At 40.5% G+C, this 7,808-nt stretch overlaps 1 pseudogene; it reads right to left on the bottom strand.

Annotated features, from left to right (window-relative positions):
- Positions 1-522: 522 nt before the first annotated feature.
- On the bottom strand, positions 523-6,489 carry LOC118488910 (annotated as a pseudogene).
- Positions 6,490-7,808: the final 1,319 nt, after the last annotated feature.

Raw genomic sequence — 7,808 nt, 5'->3', positions numbered from 1 at the left:
TGATGCTTAGATAGAATTAGGGGGGGGATCTATCAATAGTGCCCAAAATTGATAGGTTGCCGTCTTATGGACGATTGTGTCACAGCTTGTTGTCCATCTACATTCTTGTACTTTTGTCACGAGTGGTGGGCACAGGTGTGCGTTAATAGATCCTGTCGGGATGGGCGTGCTTCGGCTGGAGTTTTGATTATGAGGCTATCTCTATAGAGGATGGGTGTGCATCGTTATGCATGGTCGTCCCTGGCAATATTTGGTGATTTTATTCTATTATCAACTTATTTATTGCAAAATGCCGCTTCAAGTTCACATGTATAAAAGATGTCAAATATGGGAATAAACATGTAAAAAACATGTATAAAAGATGGCACATCAATCATCATTAGTTATCTTTACAAAAAGGAAAGGAGGATACACTACATCATTATTTATGTTTACAAAAAGCAAAGGAGGATACACTACATGTCCTATACCCATAGTGGATACATCAGTTTACATATATTAAGATACAAATCATTAACCACGAACACGCGTACTAGTAGTTACATGGGGATCGATACACAAAACAATAGTGTAATATATTCTTTGATCGTGTTTTCTGGAAAAGTGAACGCGTCCTTATACTTGTAAAACACATCTACTATCCATGCAAGATTAACAAGTGGAGCAAGTATTCCCATTGGGACCTCCCTTGGCTTTAGGCATCCCTCATTTATATCCTTCCATCTATTTTCAACAAAGTTTTTTATCGCCTTGATGGCTACATCTTCCGACACCCCAAAAGTCTTCATATATGCATCTACACATGTGACTGATGGAGCTCTTGCACGCTCAAACTTCATATATTTATGAAAGTAACATGTTATATTAGATACCACTATATGTATGTTATAGCAAAGTCATTGTCATACTAAAGTTGCAATATAAGTAGTGTGAATTTAGTACCGTAAAAGTCACGACATCATCTTGGAGTCTACTAATGAACTGTCCAGATGTCAAGATCTTTGGTTGACTTTCGTACCAAGCAATCTTGTGTGACAGTCTTGCCCATGCCACTCAACGCTGACTTATAAAGAATATCAAATCCAGAAGTAATTAACCCAATCTTCATATACTCTTCAAATGATGGCACCTCTGCACTATGCCTCCGTTCAGCCTCTTGAAGGTAGGCAATAGCCATTTCTTGAAACTAGATCACAATAGAAATGAACGAAATATAATTATATAAATATAATTTTGATACACTGTTTATAAGTAAAAACTAATTTATAGTAAAGCATACAGCTTTTTTTTGAAGCCTCAATGAGATTTGTTGTTACCTGTTGAGGTATCTATTTGTTCCATTCAGCATACTCGATCATTCAATATAAATTTATACAATGGTTTAATATATTCTGGAAGTTGCGGTATAGCCGTAATGTTGTAGGAATCTGTTCGTGCAAAATTAAATAAAAACATATATTATTAACTTGAATTACAACTGAAAAAGGAAAGCTGAAAACAATACAGTTACAACTGAAATCAAAATGAAAATACCAGAACAGAATTACAGAAATTTAAAAGTTCTTGGCTGAGGATCGTGTTAGACACGGGTCCCTTAAAAAAAATTTCGTGTCTCCCAGGAGATCACGTTTGTTTCCAGGATACAACAGCCCAAAGCAGTTGCTTTGCCGGTCTTGACTCCAACCCGAAGGTGTACCTTGCTGCTTGAAGATGGAAGAAGAATTATGTTGGGAGAGAAGATGTAGAGCTGTATGTTTCGGTGTATTCAATCTACAGCATGAACCTCCTATTTATACTGCAGGTCTTGAAGAAACTAAAAAAATGAATTAAATGGGTGAATTAAATTGCATTGAACGTCTTCAATGCACTTTAATTCGTTATTTAATTCACAGTCAAACGCATTAACTTCGTCAGTTTCGAATGCTGAAAAGTAACCGCACTGGCATTAACTGCTGGAAGCTTCTTCGCGCGCTCTTGCGCGTGCAAGTCTGCACGCCCCTGTGCCATTTTGGCTCACTGCCATGCGCGCGTGCGCCATACTGGCTCAGTCCCATGCGCACCTGCGCGCGTGCGCCACGTCACCTGTGAGCCTGCACGAGCACGTCACACAGTCGCGCTGTTTTGGCTCACTTTGGTGCGCCGCGCACGTCACTTCAGTGCTGATGCTTCATGCGCGAGTGCGCGCCACCATGCCATGTGTACTCGCGTGCATACGCGCATAACCGCCACGTTATGCGCCACTTCGCGCGGACTCACTAGGGTCATGTGCCTGCATGCCAAATCACCAATCACCTGGTCCTTGCAACCCTTGTGCTCCACAACGCGCATGTGGTCAAAAATACAAAGGCGGCTCGTGGCGATGCGAGAGTGTGAAGTGCAAAGTGCGCCATCAAAGCGCCACATTGTGCCTCATCGCCCACGCCACGCGCGCACGCGTGTGCGAGTCTGAGTGCGAGTTAGGGTGCTCCGCACCCTTCGCGAGTACACTTAGTGAATTCCTCCATGAAACAATAAGGATGGAGAGTTTCCACTTAAATACCCCTTTAAGTTTCATCTCTTCTCATATGTGGGACAAGGTGCCACTTGCCATTTTTTTTTCAGCATTCAAGTTTCAAACACCAAACTTTGAGCATCGATATCTCATTCATCTTAGCTCCGTTTTGGACGTGGTTTAGTTCGTTGCGAAGCTCTTCCAACATAGAACATAAACCCACAAATAAATATATAAAACCTGCTCATTTTATTATATTTATTTCTAGTCCAAAGTAGGAAAAAATCATTTTCCTGTATTTGTGAAAAATGCTTTTTTTACAACTTTTCAACAATCCCCCACATGAATAGAAATCGATCTTTCAAGTTTCAACGATACATGTTCAACAGTTGAGTATTGCAAGATAGGTAGGTGTAACCTTTGAACCTTCTTTTGTGAAGCATACTTAGCCTCCTAGGGTCTTGTAGACGCGGTGTCTTTGAACAATCCCCCATTTATGTAGGGGACAATATACATTGACACAATGCTCTCCCTAGTCGAGTCAAGTCCTCATGGTTGTGTCCGTTAATGGTCATGGAACACTTTCCTGGTTCTACGAGAGCTCTAGGATTTGCGCCTCCCCACAAATCCATTCGAAGCGACCCCAGTTCTCTCTAACATAGGTGATTCCTCTGAATCATTAAAAGCATCATGGTTAATTTTTGATTTCCTCAAAATCCTTAACCTCAACATGCTTAACCTTTCCTTCATGTCACTGATTGGAATGGACTAGGAAGTATACAACTCCCTTTAATGATTTTGGGGCATCCCCCACAGTGACTCCCTTTGGGTTTATGATTAAGTTTACCTATTGAACCTAGATCTTGGGATCTCCAATCAACTAGGTTAGGTTTCCCTCATATTCCCTTCTTCTATGGGCTTTAGTCCCATTCCTCTTGATGACTTAAACACCTTATCTTTGGCTAAGCCTTTTGTTAACGGGTACGCAATGTTCTCCTTTGACCTAACATAGTCAACTGAGATAACACCCGTTGAGATAAGTTGTCGTACCGTGTTGTGTCTACGTCGAATGTGCCTTGATCTGCCATTGTACATCACGTTTTGTGCTCTAACAAGCGCAGATTGTTTGTCACAATGTATGCAGATCGTCGTCAACGGCTTTGGCCATCTTGGAATATCTTCCATAAATTGGCGTAGCCACTCCGCCTGTTCGCCGCTTTTATCTAAAGCGACGAATTCGGATTCCATTGTGGATCTAATTATAATCGTTTGCTTGGAAGACTTCCAAGATATAGCCGCTCCCGCAAGTGTAAACACATATCCACTTGTCAATCTATGATCTTTTATATTCGATATCCAGTTCGCGTCAGTGTATCCTTCGATCACTACTCGATCACGGGTATAATGTAATCCATAGTCTCTTGTGTATCTTATGTATCTAAGCATCCTCGTGATAGCTTTCCAATGTTCCGCGCACGGATTACTGGTGTATCTACTTAGTCTTCTCACAGCATATGCTAAGTCGGGTCTAGTACATATCATTAGATACATGAGACTACCAATTATCCTTGAGTACTCTAACTGAGCAACACTCTCGCCTCTATTCTTCCTTAGGCGTTGGGTATTATCAATTGGAGTGCGAGCTATACTCGTATCATCCGAATTGAATTTCCCAAGGATCTTGTCCACGTAGTGGTTTACAACTAGGTGGAAGATCTACTAACTCCCAAGTATGATTTTGCAATATAGAATCAATTTCATTCTTAATTGCTTCTTGCCATTGAGGTCCTTCTGCGGAGGTAACCGCCTCGCGGTAGGTATTGGGCTCACCCTCAACCATATAGCTCATGAAGTCTGGACCAAAGGATTTTTCAACCCTTTGTCGTTTACTCCTTTTTTCTAAATCCTTTGATCACTAACCTTGCCTTGTATTTACCAATACTTCCGTCAGCTTTCATCTTCCTTTTGAATATCCAACGATATCCAAGTAGTTTACAACCAGGCGGAAGATCTACTAACTCCCAAGTATGATTTTGCAATATAGAATCAATTTCATTCTTAATTGCTTCTTGCCATTGAGGTCCTTCTGCGGAGGTAACCGCCTCGCGATAGGTATTGGGCTCACCCTCAACCATCTAGCTCATGAAGTCTGGACCAAAGGATTTTTTAACCCTTTATCGTTTACTCCTTTTGTCTAAATCCTTTGGTCACTAACCTTGCCTTGTATTTACCAATACTTCCGTCAGCTTTCATCTTCCTTTTGAATATCCAACGATATCCAAGTAGTTTACAACCAGGTGGAAGATCTACTAACTCCCAAGTATGATTTTGCAATATAGAATAAATTTCTTTCTTAATTGCTTCTTGCCATTGAGGTCCTTTTGCGGAGGTAACCGCCTCGCGGTAGGTATTAGGCTCACCCTCAACCATATAGCTCATGAAGTCTGGACCAAAGGATTTTTCAACCCTTTGTCGTTTACTTCTTCTAAGCTCACCCTCCTCGACCTCAGATCGTTCATGTGTTTCATCTACCCTTGTAGATGAACTGGGACCTGGTTCATCTAACCATGTAGATGAACTTGGACCTGCCTCATCAGCCACTGTTGATGAAGTCGCATGTGTCTGTCCTAACATAGGAAACACATTCTCAAAATATGAGACGATGTTAGAATTTACCTCTATGATAGTGTGTTTGTGTACATCGGGATTCTTGGACTCATGTACAAGAAAACGATGTGCACTATTTTGATGTGCATATCCTATGAAAATGCAATCAACAGTTTTGGGTCCTATCCTAAGAGCCTTAGGAGGTGGTACAATCACCTTTTCTAGGCACCCCCACACTTTCAAGTATTTGTATGAAGGCTTCCTTTTTCTTCGTAACTCATATGGAGTTTCGTCCCTATTTTTCAAAGGTATCTTGTTCAAAAGATAATTTGATGAGAGAATGGCGTCCCCCCACATTTCTCGGTTCACTCCCGAACTGATCAACATGGCGTTCATCATTTCTTTCAATGTGTAGTTCTTTCGTTCCACCACGCCATTTGATTGTGGAGAATAAGGAGGTGTACACTCGTGTATAATGTCACGTTTTGCGCATAAATCCGCAAAAGGTGCAACATATTCACCTCCTCAGTCGCTTCTCACAGCTTTTATCTTCTTTGTAAGTTGATTCTCAACTACATTTTTGTACAAGATAAACTTTTCTATTGCTTCGTCTTTACTCTTTTGTAAATACACATAGCAATATTTAGTACAATCATCAATAAACGTGATGAAGTACTTATTTCCTCCACGCATGGGAACAACTTTTAAATCACACACATTGGTGTGAATTAAATCAAGGGGTTCGGTTATTCGTTCAACCGATTTAAATGATGATCTCGTTATTTTGGATTCAACACATGTCTCGCATTTGTGATCGGACTCGATATGGAATGTTGGTATCAAATTTAATTTAATTAAACGTCGTAATGAATTAAAATTTACATGTCCTAGTCTACCATGCCAAACATTAGAAGACTCAATCATGCAAGTAGAAATAGAATTTTCATTCATATTTTTGTTTTGGTTCACAGCTATTACATTCATTTTAAACATTCCATTTAGGGCATAGCCCTAGACAAGACAAAATTGTCCGATTCAAACATTAGACAAAATCCAAACTTGTTGAGCATCCATCCCAATACGGGATTCTTCCGTATCTCTGGAACATAAAGCAATTTGGTCAAGGTCAACTCCTTGCCAGAAGTCATCTTCAGGATGAGAGTGCCTTCCCCTTAGATGCTTGCGGTAGCTTTATTTCCCATATAAATCTTTTCCTCACCTGACGCTTCCTTGAATGTAGAGAAAAGAGCCTTGTCTCCACAAAGATGGCGGGTTGTACCCGTGTCAACGAACCATCCTTTTGGGTTTTCACCCATCGCATTCACTTCTTCAATCAAAGCCGCTTCCTCGGCTATCATTGCAATCAGAGGCATACTATCCTCATCAACCATATGGGCATGCTCATGCTTAGGTTTCTTGCATTGGTTAGCACGGTGCCCCGTCTCGTTACAATTGTAACAAGTACCTTGGAAAGGCGCAGGCTTCTTTTTCACAACCCCTTTTTTTGGTCCAAGGTTGTTAACATTTGCTTTCTCTTTGTTGTCCTTTTTTATCCCGTTTGCCCTTATTTTCTTTTGAGGACTCTCCCACTTCCACCATGTTTGCCTTAGCCGAAGCTTGCAAAATGGTGCATTTTTGGGCCACCCTGTTGTCCTCTTCTATACGAAGACGGAGGACAAGTTCCTCAATCGTCATTTCCTTTCGTTTGTGTTTAAGATAATTCTTAAAATCCAACCAAGAAGGAGGTAATTTTTCGATCATGGCTGCCACTTGATATGTTTCGCTAAGTACCATTCCCTCAGCATGGATGTCATGTAGTATAATTTGCAACTCTTCGACTTGGTTCATAACAGTCTTGTTATCAACCATTTCGTAGTCCAAGAAACGGGCGACAACAAATTTCTTTATTCCCGCATCCTCCGTTTTGTACTATTTATCCAAGGACTCCCATAATTCTTTGGAAGTCATGATATTATAGTACACATTATACAGTACATCTAAGAGACCGTTGAATACATAGCCTCGATATATGAAATCCAAGTGCTTCCTAGCCTCTACCGCGCTCAGAGCCTGAGCGTCGGTCTCCCCTTCCGCAGGTTGGGGAGTGGTTTAAGTCAAGAACCTCGCAAGGTTCATGGTGGTCAAGTAGAAGAACACCTTCTGTTGCCACCTCTTGAAGTGGAGACCCGAGAACATCTCGGGTCGTTCAGCATGGTTCGCCACTGTGGACGCTCCCACAGTGTTGGCAGGGGTACCAACGACAACATTGGTGTTGCTGGTATTCACGTTTTCAGTCGACATTCTGAAAAATTCCAATGAAACAAGTTAAAAATTTGTTTAGAAATAAGAAATGTGCTAATTTATTATTGTCCCAAACTAAACAGAAGTAAGAGTTTTTGAAATCACTACGCAGCTTCTAAGTCCAACTTTGAAGACTACAACAGTAGGTTTTTAGAACTCAGTTAAAGAAAGGAGTAGAAGCAGAGTTCTGTTTTGACATAGTCGCTACTTTGAATCAAAAACAGAGTAAAAAAATATCTTTTTTTAACACACAACCTGCTGTGAAGTAAAAAAAAAAATAAAGATCACAGCAGAGAAGTTTGTGATTCTACACGAACGGTGTTTTAAAAATTTGTTTTAAGATTGTTGGAATCCGTTCGTGCAAAATTAAATAAAAACATATATTATTAACTTGAATTACAACAAAAAA

Source organism: Helianthus annuus, chromosome 17 (genome assembly GCF_002127325.2).
Source record: "Helianthus annuus cultivar XRQ/B chromosome 17, HanXRQr2.0-SUNRISE, whole genome shotgun sequence".
Lineage (NCBI taxonomy): Eukaryota > Viridiplantae > Streptophyta > Magnoliopsida > Asterales > Asteraceae > Helianthus > Helianthus annuus.
This window is presented reverse-complemented; position numbering and strand designations above follow the sequence as displayed.